This window comes from Eptatretus burgeri, chromosome 10 (genome assembly GCF_056783735.1).
Source record: "Eptatretus burgeri isolate ZD-2024b chromosome 10, Ebu_testis_v1, whole genome shotgun sequence".
NCBI lineage: Eukaryota > Metazoa > Chordata > Myxini > Myxiniformes > Myxinidae > Eptatretus > Eptatretus burgeri.
In genome coordinates this window covers 33,056,378-33,071,528 of record NC_140970.1, presented here as the reverse complement: position 1 = coordinate 33,071,528, position 15,151 = coordinate 33,056,378, and the positions used below count along the sequence as shown (strand labels likewise).

The following is a 15,151-nucleotide window of genomic DNA, read 5'->3' as shown; positions in this document are numbered from 1 at the left end:
CTGAAATTATTAAAATGTTTCCCTACCCACACTCTACTTAACCCTTTCCTTTCCCCTTATATACTGTACATAAAAGAACATCTTGCTGTTCTGTTTAATACTCTTGACTATATCCTTTTCATATTCCCTTTTGGCCTGCTGAGTTATTTTCTTAACTCGTCAATGTTTCCTCCTCTTCTGATGAGAATCGGACCCTAATCCTGTTATTTTGTACTCGATAAATGCCTTCTGCTAATCCTCAATTACACTGTGTACCTCCGTGCTCAATCACCCTGTTCTCTTTCTGCCTCTACCATTACACCTCACTGGAATATACTTGTCTCCAGATTTTTTCTCACCTCTACCTCCTTCACATATTGGAATCATTACTGAAAAAGGGGTACAACATTGCACCACCCCTACCCACACCCCCATGGGCTTTTGTCCAAACTGGGTTAAAAAGCAATCCTGGATGAGGTCGAAAAAAATCCTCATCTGCTCTGCCTTGACATTGTTCCTGGACCCAATATATCCCAAGCAAGTTTAAATCCCCCACAATCAATACTCTTCCCTTATCACACACCTTTCTGAATTATTCACATATCCATCGTTCCTGCTCTTCCCTCACACCAGGGGGACGACAAAAACATTCTTCAGGTATCTTACTGTTCTTCCAATCTCTAATGTCTTTACACACAGAATCCTCTCCATCAATTCCCTCCGAAATGTCACGTGTTTCACCCAGGTTTCCACACCTCCCTTTTTTCGCTTTCATTTCACATCTACAAAATTGAAGCTTTGAATTCCTGTCCTTTGGTCTCAATCTTGCGGATGACAAATTACAGCTTACAGAGGTGTGGATGTCTTAGGTCAAGGGAACCTCTATTCCGATGTGGATTAATTGCTGGTCGATGTCGGCTGTGTGGAAAGTGTGGAAGGATCCTCCAAAATGCGTGAAGAGGGCATCCATCGCCATCCTTGGAGACAAAGCAAGGTCTGGATCGTCTCCTTCCTCCGTCTACATAAACAGAAAGTGCCTGGTTGCTTGGCATCATGCAGGAGATAACGAGCACCAGCGGAGGCCCAAGCAACCAGTTTTTCACCTGCCTCATCATCTGAAGTATATCCCTTTGAGATGTGATGGCTGTTGAAGTCACCAACATGAACTTCAGGATGAGCAGTAATGGATATTGCTGGAAGGTGGTTTGGACACATTGGTTGATTGTTGCGTCCCCAACTCTCAGTGGCTAAGAAGACATTATTGGCACAAGATTATTTAAGAATATAAAAGTGAGTCAAGTCATGTCGTGTGTAGGTTGCAATGCCATACTTCACATGGTTCACCGCTGCAACACGTATGAAACCATATGTGTGGAGCTTGGAGGCATTAGAGTCATCCTCAGCACGTCTCTTAAAGAACAATAACATCAACATCAAGGTCTTTCATAGTTCTTGACGTGCAGTTACAATTTGCTTGTGACATTCAGTACCTTCCATATTTAATTGGTAGATCCAGAGTTTTCCTGATTCTGCGAGACGATTGGCTCTGAAAAAGACCGTTTGCAAGATTGTTGTGCTGCAATGTTGGAGATGTGATGACATTAGTTAATAACAGGGTGGAGACCGTGGCATCTCCCACCCCTGTCCTCCAGTTATACTGTTAATGAAACTACGTCTCACCAAGAACAACTACGTCATTTACCCCTCGTCACCCATACTAGCTTCCAACTATTCCATCTTTCCATTCAAGCTCCTGCCATTCGTTTTAGACGCCTTCAACATTTCCCTTCCATTAATCATCCCCTGCTTCCTCAACCCTCCAACCTCATCCTAAGTTTCTATTCTTTTAAAAAAACATGCCAATTTATTTCTCAAGCACCACCACAAATCTCACCGTCCACATTCTGTTAACCTCCCCGCCACCTGGCCACGTACACTCACTCTTACCATGCAAGGATCCCCACTGTATATTCAAAACCAAAATACCTTCCTCCCACACCACTCATCCAACCACTGGTTCACATCCATCACTCAACAGCAGAAATCGGCATCGACTCCCCCCCTCCACCCCCAACCTTGGTAGAATCCCTGAAAAAAAACACTTCGCACCCCAAATTCTTCAACTACTCCTCCAAAAACTCATACCTCCTCTTCAAAGTTCCTGAACAGACCCTCCCCACATCGTGACCCATGCACACCAATGTTCCCGGCCCACAACGCGACAAAACGTCATCCAACATGCCAACAATATCCCTTATGCCAGCCAAACTAAAACAGAACAAACTCTATTTTTCATATTCTTGTAACAAAATGGAGAGTCCACATATCCAATACTCTCATGTTGTTGTTAGTCTTTCGGCTGCTCCCGTTAGGGGTCGCCACAGCGGATCATCCGTTATGATCCGCATACTGATTTGGCACAGGTTTTATGCCGGATGCCCTTCCTGACGCAACCCTGGTCACCACTTACGACACAGGGATAAGGATTGGGTTTCGCCATGATTCCGGGCTGCCCTACACCCTCTCATAGCGTGGCCCAGTGCAGAGTTCCCGTCCTCAAGCGATCCTCCAACCCAAGCCTCCGAGTAGCCGGATTACAGGCGCACGCCACTACGCCCGGTATATCCAATATCCAATACTCTTATCCCAAACAAAAACTATCTCCCTTGTCACCACCCCCCCCCCACCTTCCACATCTGACTCCCACAATAAGGGAATTGGGGAGGAAAGAGGGGTAGGGGAGGATGTACAGGGTGAACAAGATAGGTACAGAAGCAATTTCTCAGGAAGGAAAAACTGCAAATTTGGATACAGGTGGGCTTGGGGTATGGGATTAACAGGGGTAGAAAAATATCATGGTTCTGGATGGGGGTGAAAAGCTGTCTTGGAGACCTGGAGAGAAGAATAAGATTGAAGAGAATGTGGAAGTTGATTCTACAGGCAGGAAAAAAAAAGAGGAATGAATGAGCGGAGGTGAGCAATCATTCAGGATTTTGGGAGTTTCACCAGAATGAGGTTGACGGTGGACCACGTATGCCCTGCAGAAACCTCGTGGGGGACAAAGCACAAAAGGAGCAGAGGGCGCAACACCAGAAAGGAGGCAGTAGAAGACAGAGAGACTACCTACCTGTCTGCAACGACAAATTGATAGGCCTATCGACTCACATTCAACGTGGGAGATTACAATGATCTTGAAGTCCTTTGTTTCCATGGTGTCATACTGAGAAAGGTGTGAGGCAGGGGAGCCAACCCAAAGGAGTGAGCAGTACTCCATGAGCTGCGGATGAAGGCCTTGTAGGTGGATAGGAGTTCAGGTGTGCCAAGGAAGGACTTTGTACGACGGAGGATGCCCAGTCGGTGACGGGCTTTGGAGGCCAACTTTGCATGTCCAAGTCCTGATTGTGCTGATAAGACAAATGTAAATCACCCATTGTATTCCTCACTGCAAGATTGCTTTGACATATTTTACTCTCTGGTTAAAGAGAATGCTGCACTGGATTATAACATGACTCACAACCCAAACTGCTACCAGGAACGTTTTTGAAGAGCAATGGGTCCTTCAGGAGGAAATTTGATGCTCCTCTTCCAAGACTAAACCATATGTAATCAAAGCACCTAATATTCTGAGATCTTTCAAAAACAAACAACTCGAGACATAATTTGATGTCGCATTAACCAATATGCCTCGGTCCACATTAAGTCTTTGCTTTTTTCTAACTTTGTCCTAAAACATCAAGACCATTTGACCTCAATATCTAATCTGTACATATGTATCATGATACATGTACTTCGTTTAGTTGAAATCCCATAGCCATGAGTATTACATTAACAGGAGTTTGAATGTGACCTCTGACTCTTGACCTTTTAGCAACAAATAATCTATAATGGATGGACGCACTGACGGAGGTTTATACAAACTTGTACCAAGTTATATTTAAATTCCTTCAGCTGTTCTCAAGTATACCATTTTTTTTTTTTTACCACCCATGATCTCTGACCTTTGACCTCTTGATGCGGAAATCTAATCAGTTCATCTTGGCATCATAATATATACTTACACCAAGTTTGGTCAAAATCCCATCACTGGTTCACAAGTCGGCACGGCAACAGAATTTTTACTTAACAGGACCTACGACCTTTTGACCCCATTATTCAGTTCATCTTTACATCGTTATACTTACTTGTACCAAGTTTGACTTCGATCCCTGCAGCTAAACACATCACGCCTCCAGAAGCAAGGATCACGGAATCAAAATCTATCATGGAAGCAAGGATGGACGGACGGTGGAACGGACGAACAACCCGAACACACGACGCCTCCGGTGACCATCAGCGTTAGCATAAAATGTGGATCTAAACTGTATCTGGACAATTTTCCTGAAGTTCATGAGAAAAGCCTGTTGGGAGAATCTTGTGTGCACCTGACCATCAGGCTGGAGGTTACTCAACTCGGTCCTGCCAGTAAGAATTAAATTGAGGGGCTGCGAAGCATCACTTCCACGACTGAAAATGCTTGTGAACAATTTCTTTACGTCTTCACTTCTTTTTTTCTTCTTCTAAATCTCCTAAAATTTGCATGTGGCATTTGGCTCTGGTTTTAAAAACAATAATCTAAATGCAGCATGCTCCAACGACTTCTCCAACATGCCACGCAAAATTAAATTAAAAGTTAAACGATGTGCAGCATCTCCAAGGGAAAACTCTTATAAATGTCTCCGGACATATTTCCAAAAATGATAGCCTTATCCAAGGCAGTCAGCATTTAAAACAATGCCACAGCTTATTCCGCTTCGTAATCTATCCACATTCGGCCAGTTACTGCTTACTACTCATGAGCATATCAAACTAAAAGCCAAGATGGATAACAAAAAATTAAAGCAGATCCTGCATACGCTTCCGTCCAACAATTTCAGGAAAAGATTAAGACTGCGCTGCCGGGGTTCCTGCAGATCTATTGCACATCGCTTACATCTATTAACAAAGTGGGGTTTTTTTATGGCTTGTACTCTCTCGGCGTTATTGAACCAGGGTGGCCAGACACTTAAGAACCAGTGAAAATACAACCTTCACTTGCAGCACTACCATCTCATCAAATCCAAAAACGATGCCATTAAAGGGTTAACTAGACAGATTTCCACCTGCCGAGGTCACAGAATAGCAATTGGACTTGGAAAATTAGCCGTCAAGTTGAAAATAATTGGCGTAATGAAATACAGAACGCCCCTTTCCCACCATGGCCAGTTCAGTAGTCAATGGTTCCAGCTTGCAGCACCAATTACAGGCCTCCTGCACGACCACAAATCTGTTCCGTACAGGATTCTGCGCAGATGATACAATAAAGGTGCCGAGCTTTACCGAGGAAAAACATTGGCTGTTGCACTTGATGTCATTTGTATGTCAAATCCATCGGTGCCAAAAATTAGTTGAACAAAACAGCATAAAACATGGATGTTTTCGGAAGGATTTGATCGGCACCCAATTACTCCAGCAACATAATAAGCCAAACCAAGTATAATGCATGCTCGATATCATCGGGTGCCAGTTTTCTTTGCATTCTAATTATTTAGTTATACGAGACAGTAGGGGCTGATAGGATGGCCTAGAGGAACGTACACTAGCTTCTAAGCTGTCTAGTCTGGGTTTGAATCATGACCCTGCTATAAAATGTCATCCCGGGGTTTCACATATGCAGGGTGATTCATCAATGTGTGTGCCGTTCCTCAGATACATGTTAGATGGCCATCCCCTCTGCCAGCATTCACCGGGATGTCTGACATCAGCGAAAACAATAAAACCTGTTTGTTTGTTTTGTTTATTAAATCCAAGGTCTAAGACTTGCAATGGAGCTGACACACACAGAGCTTGGAGGAAGTGCCGTCACTTCCCAGGATACTATGGGAAAAGTACTATGGGTACCAGCGCCAACCAATTAGGATTGTCTGTGCTCTATCCTTTAAAATGCTTAACATCAAGCAAGGAAGCAGCACATACCATTTTTTAAAGTCGTTGATATGACTCAGCAGGGGGGTTGAACAGATTCGAGAGCGGACGCTCCAACCATCACACCACAGAATCTGGTGAATTGGAATCTGAGAACAAACGAAGGTCTAAAAAGCAAGATCAACAGCATGTTCTTTATTGCAAAGTGTGAACAGAGAAGTGCAAATAAATTGAGGGCTGCAGCGTGTTCCACAATTAAGACTGGTTCAGCGTTCTGTTTAGTTGCCTTTTGAGTTGCAAGCGAAACATCTTCCACATTCACAAAAATAGTCTTAAATACCCTGTTGTTTACGGGATGCGATTCCGAGATCGGTTGAGTAAGCACAACCAAAAAAATCTTTTGTGAGATTTGCATTGGTATTCTGGATGGCCATTAAAACTCGATATCCATCCTTGCTGGGTTTTGACTGGGAACCTTGGATTCTGACACAGTGTCTGCAATTCCTCGTTTTCAAGAGCTTGACTCGCCTTCTGACACACAATTGTGGGTATGCCAAGGACTCTGCAGGGGGAGAGACTACATTCCAGGAAGGTGTGGCTTTCTTCTGTTTGGCGCTTGTGCCTATTCCACAAGGACAGATACTTTAAAAATAGAAAATGTGAAATACAGGCTTCTGAACACAGCTCTGATGATGTAAGAAACAAATATCTATATACAGTAACTTAAACTGGGTTGTGGCTTTCAGTGGCAATCCAACGAGGCAACTACCCAATGTGTTGGCCAATTAAAAGGAGCGACGGAGTAGATACAGGACACGTTATGTTTCCCAAAATGGTGAAATTTTAATCCTCATGGAGAGCAACATATGCGCTCCCTTTCTCCTGTCTCCTTACACTTTTGTTTCCCCTGTAATCCTATTTCCAACCCCCCCCCCCAACTCCTTATACTCTATGATCTCTCTGATATCCCCCACCCCGATCGTGATTTTCACAATTTATTCCCTAAGCTTCCAAGCTTTAAGGCATCAAATTAATAACCCACTGGGGAAATATTTAGCAGAAGACAATTAAACATTTTGACCCACCAGAGGTAGAGCCAGAAGTAGACAAACCACGTTCAATGTGCAGCACACAATGGGGGGGGAGAGGGGTTAGCAAGGAGGGTTTAGGAGAGTACTTGCATGAAATTGCTTTTTGAAGCTGCAACTATTGCATGCTGCACCTGAAGTCCCAAGCCCCACAGGGTACATAAATCAAGCAAGGATCTTGTCATGGACTGGCCTCAGTTTTTCACAAGCAAGAGAAGCAACTACACCAGATGAAGAGGCCATTTCTGTTGCTGTCTCGACCACTTTGTATCAAGCAGGAGAGACTGCACTTCCGTGCCTCGAAGGCTAAAAGTCCTCATCTCCCACAAACGATTGCAGAAACGTGTCTAAATACTCTGACCAAAGAGCATAAATTGTCAGTTATTTTCTTCTCAAATCATAAATCAACCAACATGGTGGGAAAATTATATTTGATGTTCTGCAGCTGCATCAAGCAAAGACCACCCGAGGACAGAGCAGGCCCTCATCCCCTCCTACTCCCCCCACCAACCCCGCAGCAGATTAATCAAGTGGTACACATCTGTCATGTCTTAGAAGAAGCCTTTCTCAAGCATACAATGGCAAACACAATTTTTTGTGTGCCATGCAGTGCCAAGAACAGCATGGTATGTAGAAAATGGGTAGCATTCTACTGGAGGATGAAACAATACTTTTGACAGCTTGGAAAGGTTTATTTTGTGCGAAGAAAGATGTGTAAGCTTTACAAACGTGAGCTTTTCCTTTAATATTGCAGCTATGTGTGTCAGCTTCCACACAGAATATGCATCATTTTGCAAAAATTGCTCAAATGAGAATTGATAAGCCATCGATCATTAATTTGACGTTATAACCATTTTCAACCTCTCACGTTGCCTCCCTATCAAGCCTGGTGTTGGATTCGTGGTTAGGGTGGCTGGCTTTGGATCTTAGGGTCGTGAGTTCGAGCCCTGTTGGTTGCTGAATTAACACCAAATGGGATCAACTCAGCCTGTCAGCCTGTCGACCTGTCAGCCTGTCATCCTCCAGAGGTTGGTGAGATCAGGGCCGGATTTAGACACGTGGTGGCCCCTGGGCAGCCTTCAGTAGTGGAGGCCCACCCTACCTTGGAATACTAAAAAGGTGACAAGACATATTTACAGTCATCCATAAAGTATATTTTTCAAGAACAAAGAATCTGAACTTCTATATAAAATAGAGAATGACATAAGATGAATATCATATATCTGTTCCATTAACTTCCAACTACCATTCAGGCACTCGCAAATACATTTGTCCTTATAATTTTTTTCTTTTTCATGAAATATGTGGAGGCCCCCTGGTTGTGGAGGCCCCTGGGCAACTGCCCAGCTTGCCCATGCCTAAATCCGGCCCTGGGTGAGATAAGTACCAGTGTACTGGTCGAGGGGCACAGCATCAGTGGCTACAGCCGTGCTCCAAGAAGATGATAGCTCCCTGGCAACCAAGCTGCCATATGCAAGAACAGAAAGAGCTTGCCTTCCTTACATCTTGAAATTAACAGCAATATATTTTTGGAAATCCTGGATTGTTTCACCAGAACTTTGATTCTCTGTATAGACCCGAATTATTTTTTGAAATATCAAGCATTTGTAAAAGAGAAACAGAAAAAATAAATGGCAGCATTTCACTCCAATGCCGCCACATCCCCACCCTCAAACCTATTCATATTACTCTCTCCTCCCAACATTCTTTCGTGCACAGTACATACAAAGCCACTACTACTGCTACGATTACTTTGTTAATGGCTCCAATTCTCCCAACCCTCGTGTGGGGTTGGCTGGGGGAAAGCTTTTGATGCAAGTCTTTCAAGAACCAGCTGGCCAGGCCTGATCCATTAGACTGAAGCCGATTTGGCCAGAAATTTGGGAATTTGTTCAGGGGGCCAGCGATAACTCACGTACACGTTATGAAAAACACCGTGGGATTTTTAACGTCTATTATTGGGTTATGGTGTATCACTGCTGAGCACGATAAACAGATGACGAGACCTGAGCAACTGGCACACGAAGCCTGCATTATCCAGGATAAAGTCAACTCAGTGCTCGAAACGTCAGACCGTACAGCAACGGAGCTAAATTTGTTGGTGATGCCTTTATTTGTCGAAATGGTTCTTCCCAACTACAACGAATGAGGTTTGTCGACCAACAACCCTTCCAACTTGACGTACACCCACCCTTCACACACATGATTTGTAGATGACCCATCATTTTCTTCTGTTCACCAAAAGCCAGTATTCCTCAAACAAAAGCTGTAGATATTACAAGAATCCAATGAAGCAAAAATGACTAACACCCTTTCGCATTGAAAAAAATAATAATCTTGCAACCAGGAACGGTTTGAAAACACGAGTAAAGTAATCGCATGCCGTGTAATGCGTCTTCACAGTCAAGCAATGGCCTCAGAAACACTTGTACAGCAAAATTGTCATTTTGAAACCAAATAATTTTTTACCTTGTACGAGAGAGCAACAAAAGTCTAAAGAAATGGCCTAAACAAGTCCACAATTGGGATAGAAAAGGGAAGCAAGCATTCAGAATTGGAATCAAATTGTATTCACCGAGTCGCTGAAGTAGAACACTCTTTCACCGCTCTATTTTTGTCATGTGAATGGAACCAATCCTTATTGGACTCAAGAAAAACCCAGTCAGCTCACAAAGAGCATTTATAGAGGGGGTAAATATGCCGTGTGTGGTCTACATAATGCGCTGACCTATAATTTGTGGATGACTCTTAAAATGTCTCTTCGGATGGGAAATCGAATGCTGCCTACAAATGCCGAAAACCACGCACATTCTCCGAATCAAGAAAGAAATATTAAATAAACAAACAAATAAATAAATAAACATCTTCTATTTGTTAAACTGTGCAAGTTAAACAAAATAGAAATGTTTTTTTTTAAACAATGCACAATGACATGCGATAAGATTCTTTTTCTGGAGGGGGTCATTTCAGGCAAATTTGTACACCAGCGAGGAGCTCCATGTGCTAATTACAATTATTTGTTTACAGCAAATGGTCGCCTTCCACACCCACGCCTCTCCAGTGGAAACCCTGCTGTTTGCAGCAGATGGCCAGTGCTTATGAGGCAGCAAGAACACCTCGCGGGTAGACAAATTGATAATTGTGGTTGGAGTGGATAGACGACGGGAGCAAAAAAAAAATCTACGAGATCACATAACATCGTCGTTTTTCATGCTGGTAGTACAAAATCAATGGCGGTCCATTAAGTCTGACCTCAGTTCATATCAAATCCAAAGCATCTTAACGAAGAGGAATTTATCACTCAAGAATATTGTACGGCGAGAGTGCACAGACCTGTGATAGAAAGAGTCATAATTGGAGACAACATTAGATCCAACCTCGTTTGATCTAATGACAACAAAGATTGATCATTCTTCACAATAGCTTCACATCCACATTCTACATTGAAGGACAACTTATTTGGGGGGGCGGGGGGGGGGAAGTGACCAAAGATTAATCTTGACCAGTGGCCGAAGAAACAAAGTTGAGTGACAATCCACAAACTGCAGAGAAAAACAAATTCCCGTCTTGGATTTCAATGAACATTCATCATGTTTGTAATCTCTGCATATGGTATTAAATATGTGCTCAAATTTTAATAAATAATGCAGAGATGTTGGGTGGCACGACAATCACCATCGTTTTATCGGTTCAAATTCATTACTCCGAATTGAAAAGAACCATGACCTCCTCACCTTAACCTTTCCTGTGAATATCCCCAGCACTCGTTCTTAATTGCAAGAGGAAAAATGGCAGAATACACTGAAGACAAGAAGAGAAAGGGAAGGAAGGAATAGAGAATACGCCAAACATTAATCATCACGAGATATGGTGTAAACGACACCTTTTATCATTTATTGATGCAAAGAATGCCAAACAAATCTCAGAGTGAAAGGATTGAGAAAAATAAGAGTACATTTTATCTTGCATCAGAGAACTTGATCATTAAAAGTTTAAGGGTACAAAAGGGTTACACATGGTATATTTGAGTGAATCATCAAGCTGCAGGAGAGCAAGGATATTTCTTATACCTAAGGATCTACTAAGGCTTATGGAAGTCATGACAGTGCATACAAATCACGCACGTACATGCAGACAAAGCCACCAGACAGCACAATACTTGACTTTAAATCTGAGAAAGAGCCCTTCACCTTTGGGGAAATAACTTCCAAGAGCACTCTGGGTGCTGGCAACACCATCTGGTGGTACCCATTTTTTTTTTTGATAGTCTCTCTCACTCAGACCCCTGACTCCCCACTTTCCCCCAATGGGATGCTAGCCCACAGGGTGTATCCATGCCCTACCATTTTAAAATGAGTATCAAACAAGTCAGCAGCACATACCATTTTTTAAGTCGTTGGCATGCCTCAGCCTGGGTCAGAATCGAACCACCGCCCTCCAGACACAGAGCGGCCACTCTAAGCACAATGCCACAGGCTCTGGTTTTACTGGTTAGTTTCCCTACCTTGTAGAACATAACCTGACCTCAAATCGATTGTTGGTTTGTTCCCATGCAGGTTACACCAAAATGAGGAGCTTATCCCAGTACAAGCATGTAATACGGCATTGGAAATATTAATAGTTTGGGTTTAGTAGGTGTAAGAGTAACACTAACTGCAGTGAATGGGAGCAATGAGAAGTGGATGTGACAAGCATGGAGAGGCAAATGTTTTTTTTGCCACCCCTGAAGAAGTCGCCGGAGGCATTATGTTTTCGGGTTGTACGTACATCCGTTAATGTTAATTTTCTCTGTTTTCTCTGCAACTGCATAGCAGAGGGACATGAAATTTTCACCATTGCAGTGACTACTCATCCAGAATGTTTTAATGATAATTATGAAGTCATCGGTCACATGGTCTGGCAACCATGTTGGAAAAAAGGAAAAACTTTGGAACCCTTTATTTCTGAAACCGCTCCATGAAAAACCAGAGTAGGTGTCAAAGCCACCCAATGCTCGCCTGTTTATACATTTATCGTTTTTAAAAGACTCGTCTCATAATTAATATTTTTTATAAAGCAGTGCAGTGAAGTCTGATCCAAATCATTTTAAAGCAATATATGTATTTCTATATTGTAATCAGTAACAAGAGCGCAAGTGAGCACAATATACGCCTGAACAAGAAGGTATATACAGAATTGTGCTACGACTTGGAAAACAGCATCCTAGTTGCCATGGCAACCACTTTAGATGACGAACTTATGTCGCGACACACCGTCTCCACAGTCTGTGCCAATGTACCAAATATGAAACGTGAAAGTTGAAAACTTTGGGAGTTAGAGTGCGGACAGGAACGGATGGATGGACGGACAGACAGACAGACGGACGACAGATATCACATTATATGCCCCGATATATATATATATATATATATATATATATATATATATATATATATATATATATATATGTGTATGTATCGGGCGTATAAAAAAATAGTGTGGAAGATAAAAACATTAGAAAGGAAAAAAATAACTTGCACCAAAAACTTTAACATTTTCACACTCACGCTCACGCTGACGCTCACGCCGGGGGTATTGCTATAGCTCTTTGTTCTTCGAACAGGTGAGCTAAAAATTGAAACTTTGTAGATGTTAAGCACTCCCCATGGGAAATAAGTGTGATTTTTTTATGTCATGGGTGGCTTCGTTATGACGTCATAATTGCATATGTCAAACGCTTCATTAAATCAGTATGAACATTTTTGAGGATCTTCGAGGGATAAATTGTACGGGGGGGGGGGGGGAGGGGGGGAATTGATGATGTCATCGGTCACGTCATTTGGCAGCCATATTGTTTTTAACATACAAACCTTCAAAAATCTTCTTCTCCGAAACGGCTGAACAGTTCGAGGCGAAACCTCACAGGTATGATCACCTATCCATGAGGAAAATACGTTCTCCACCTTTGACATCATAGGTCAGATGGTTTGGCAGCAATGCACACCTGTCAACCCTCACATTTTTGCCGTGAGACTCACGACTTTCTGTTGAAAGTCACATTCTCACGATAAATTCTCACACTTATTTTTTTAATCTCTCGGCAATAAAAAAAGATTTCCAACATTATCGCATTGCGACTGGTTTAACTGATGTTATAACCTTAAATACCCACTTAAATCCGATTGCTTCACGTAGTTCTGCACATCCTATATGCGAGACGGAGTACGATTTGTCAATTATCGATGACCATCCTGATCCAATGAAATGTCTTGTTGCTGGGGGGTTCATTTTTTGTGTGAAATCGCCGCAAAATACTGGGAAATACTATCAATATGCTGAAATAATACATCCATATTACAAGGATGATGAGTGTTCTAATTCCTGTATATCATTTGCTCTGTTGATCAATGAAAATAAAATGACCCTACCTAGGGTATGTCTTGCTTGTTCATGTTGTTGGTTCATTTGTTTTCGTCCATGCAGTGGACTAAACAGTAACAACATGACATGAAAACCTATCTGATTACAAAAAAATATGGATGAATTTGGCACGAGAATGCAGGAAAATGCATCGAAGGCACACGAGAAAGCAAACATTTTCTGGGGGGGCATGCCCCCAGACCCTCCTATAATTTTTCGGGCACTTCACACCCTCAATTCTCGGTCGCTTCATGACCTCACTGGACACATTTTACATTCTCACGCTTTTTCATAATTTGTGGTTGACAGGTCTGAGCAATGATATTTTTTGAAGAATAAACCTTTCAAAATCCTCTTCTCCCGAATGGCTTGACAGATTGAGGGGAAACTTCACACACATGCTCCACAAGCCTTGGTGATACCAGTGTTCACAAATAATTGATAGGTCACATGGTCTGGCAGCCATTTTGGATTGAACAAAAAATATATTAAAAAGTTTTTTCTCTTGAAACGCTTCATCAATCGATGTGAAACTTTAAAATTATGATCCAGTCCTCAAAGGGAACACATGTTTTGAATTTCAACCTGATTGGATGAATGGTCTGGCAGCCAGAATTATTTACTATTTTGAATCTGCATTCAGGGATTTAAATCAAACTTGGCACAAGTATTATAATGATGTAATAATATGGGCAGAGGCGTATCTGGCGACGTCGCAATGTCAAAGAGTGCCCTTCAAGTTATCCATGCATTAATGATGATTGCCACTTAAAGACATTTTAATAATAACAAGGTCAAGAAAACCAACATGGCAAAAAAAAAAAACTCAACTCATAGAACCGACCTGAAAGTGGAACTGCAAAGTCACAGGTCGATATCAAGCTGTAATCTCTGCTTTTGCCATTTCAATAGAGAGAAAGAAGAAAACTCCTGCAACCCAAAGTTTTAAAGTTATAATGAGGCTCCACAATCTTACTCATCTACAAGTTGGCAGTTTTATTCAGTTGGTAACCTTTCTGGTTGAGGTCACGTATGAGCTGTCTGCTTCTGGGTTTGTTCTCTGACATATTGAAAATGAACTGTCTTTATGATGTCCCATCTCGAGATACTGATGCATTGTTGAGTTGTGCTCCATTGAAAATTATATTAAGCTAGCTCATATGTTAAATGGCATGTCGCATCTATCTCAACTTACTCAGTTGTATCTTGTCATTAATTAATAATAAGAAGTTTTAGTATCGTAATGGAGCTGCACCAATGATATAAAGAACAATGAAGGATCTATGCTTGCTCGAGTTTTGCCGTTTTTCTCCAAGAGGAATTTGGCTAGGCCTTGTTGAACAGCATGTTTCTTTACAGCGATCTTGAGCTCATGAGGAGGAGGAGATTGGGATCAGACTCTGTGCAGAGCATTGGTGCTGCCTAAGCAGTCTCCTTGGCTATTGGGCACAATCCTGGATGGGTCGCCACTTCGACATAGCATACCAACATGCTGGCACTCATTTTGCCGACCTCGGAAGGATGACAGGCAGAGTTAACCCCACCTGGTATTAATTCAACAGCTGAGTGGGATTTGAACTCAGGACCCTTGGATCCAAAGTCCACCACCCTCACCATTAAGCCAACACCAGGTGATGGGGTTCATGGTAGAGGTTTAATCTATTGTCACGTGAAGGAGAAAAACATTCGTGGATATCAGTGTACTCTTGTATGAAGTGTGAGGACATTCATAGAGAATGGACAAA

General features: G+C 42.3%; 1 protein-coding gene and 1 pseudogene across 7 annotated transcripts in view; both read right to left on the bottom strand.

Annotated features, from left to right (window-relative positions):
• The window catches only part of LOC147018264 (kazrin-like), a 497,988-nt gene that overhangs the window by 394,595 nt on the left and 88,242 nt on the right, over positions 1-15,151 (bottom strand). The window contains exons 1-2 of one of the 7 annotated variants that reach the window (XM_085897807.1): positions 14,251-14,320; positions 10,742-10,808 (exon numbers count right to left, since the gene is read on the bottom strand). The exons of 5 other annotated variants lie outside the window; for them this stretch is intronic. The gene's annotated coding sequence lies outside the window, so the exon portion shown is untranslated. Of the gene's footprint in view, positions 1-10,741; positions 10,809-14,250; positions 14,321-15,151 lie in introns of those variants that run through there. One more of the 7 variants, XM_085897806.1, reaches the window with a different exon arrangement.
• LOC147018265 (signal recognition particle RNA) lies at positions 2,460-2,600 on the bottom strand (annotated as a pseudogene).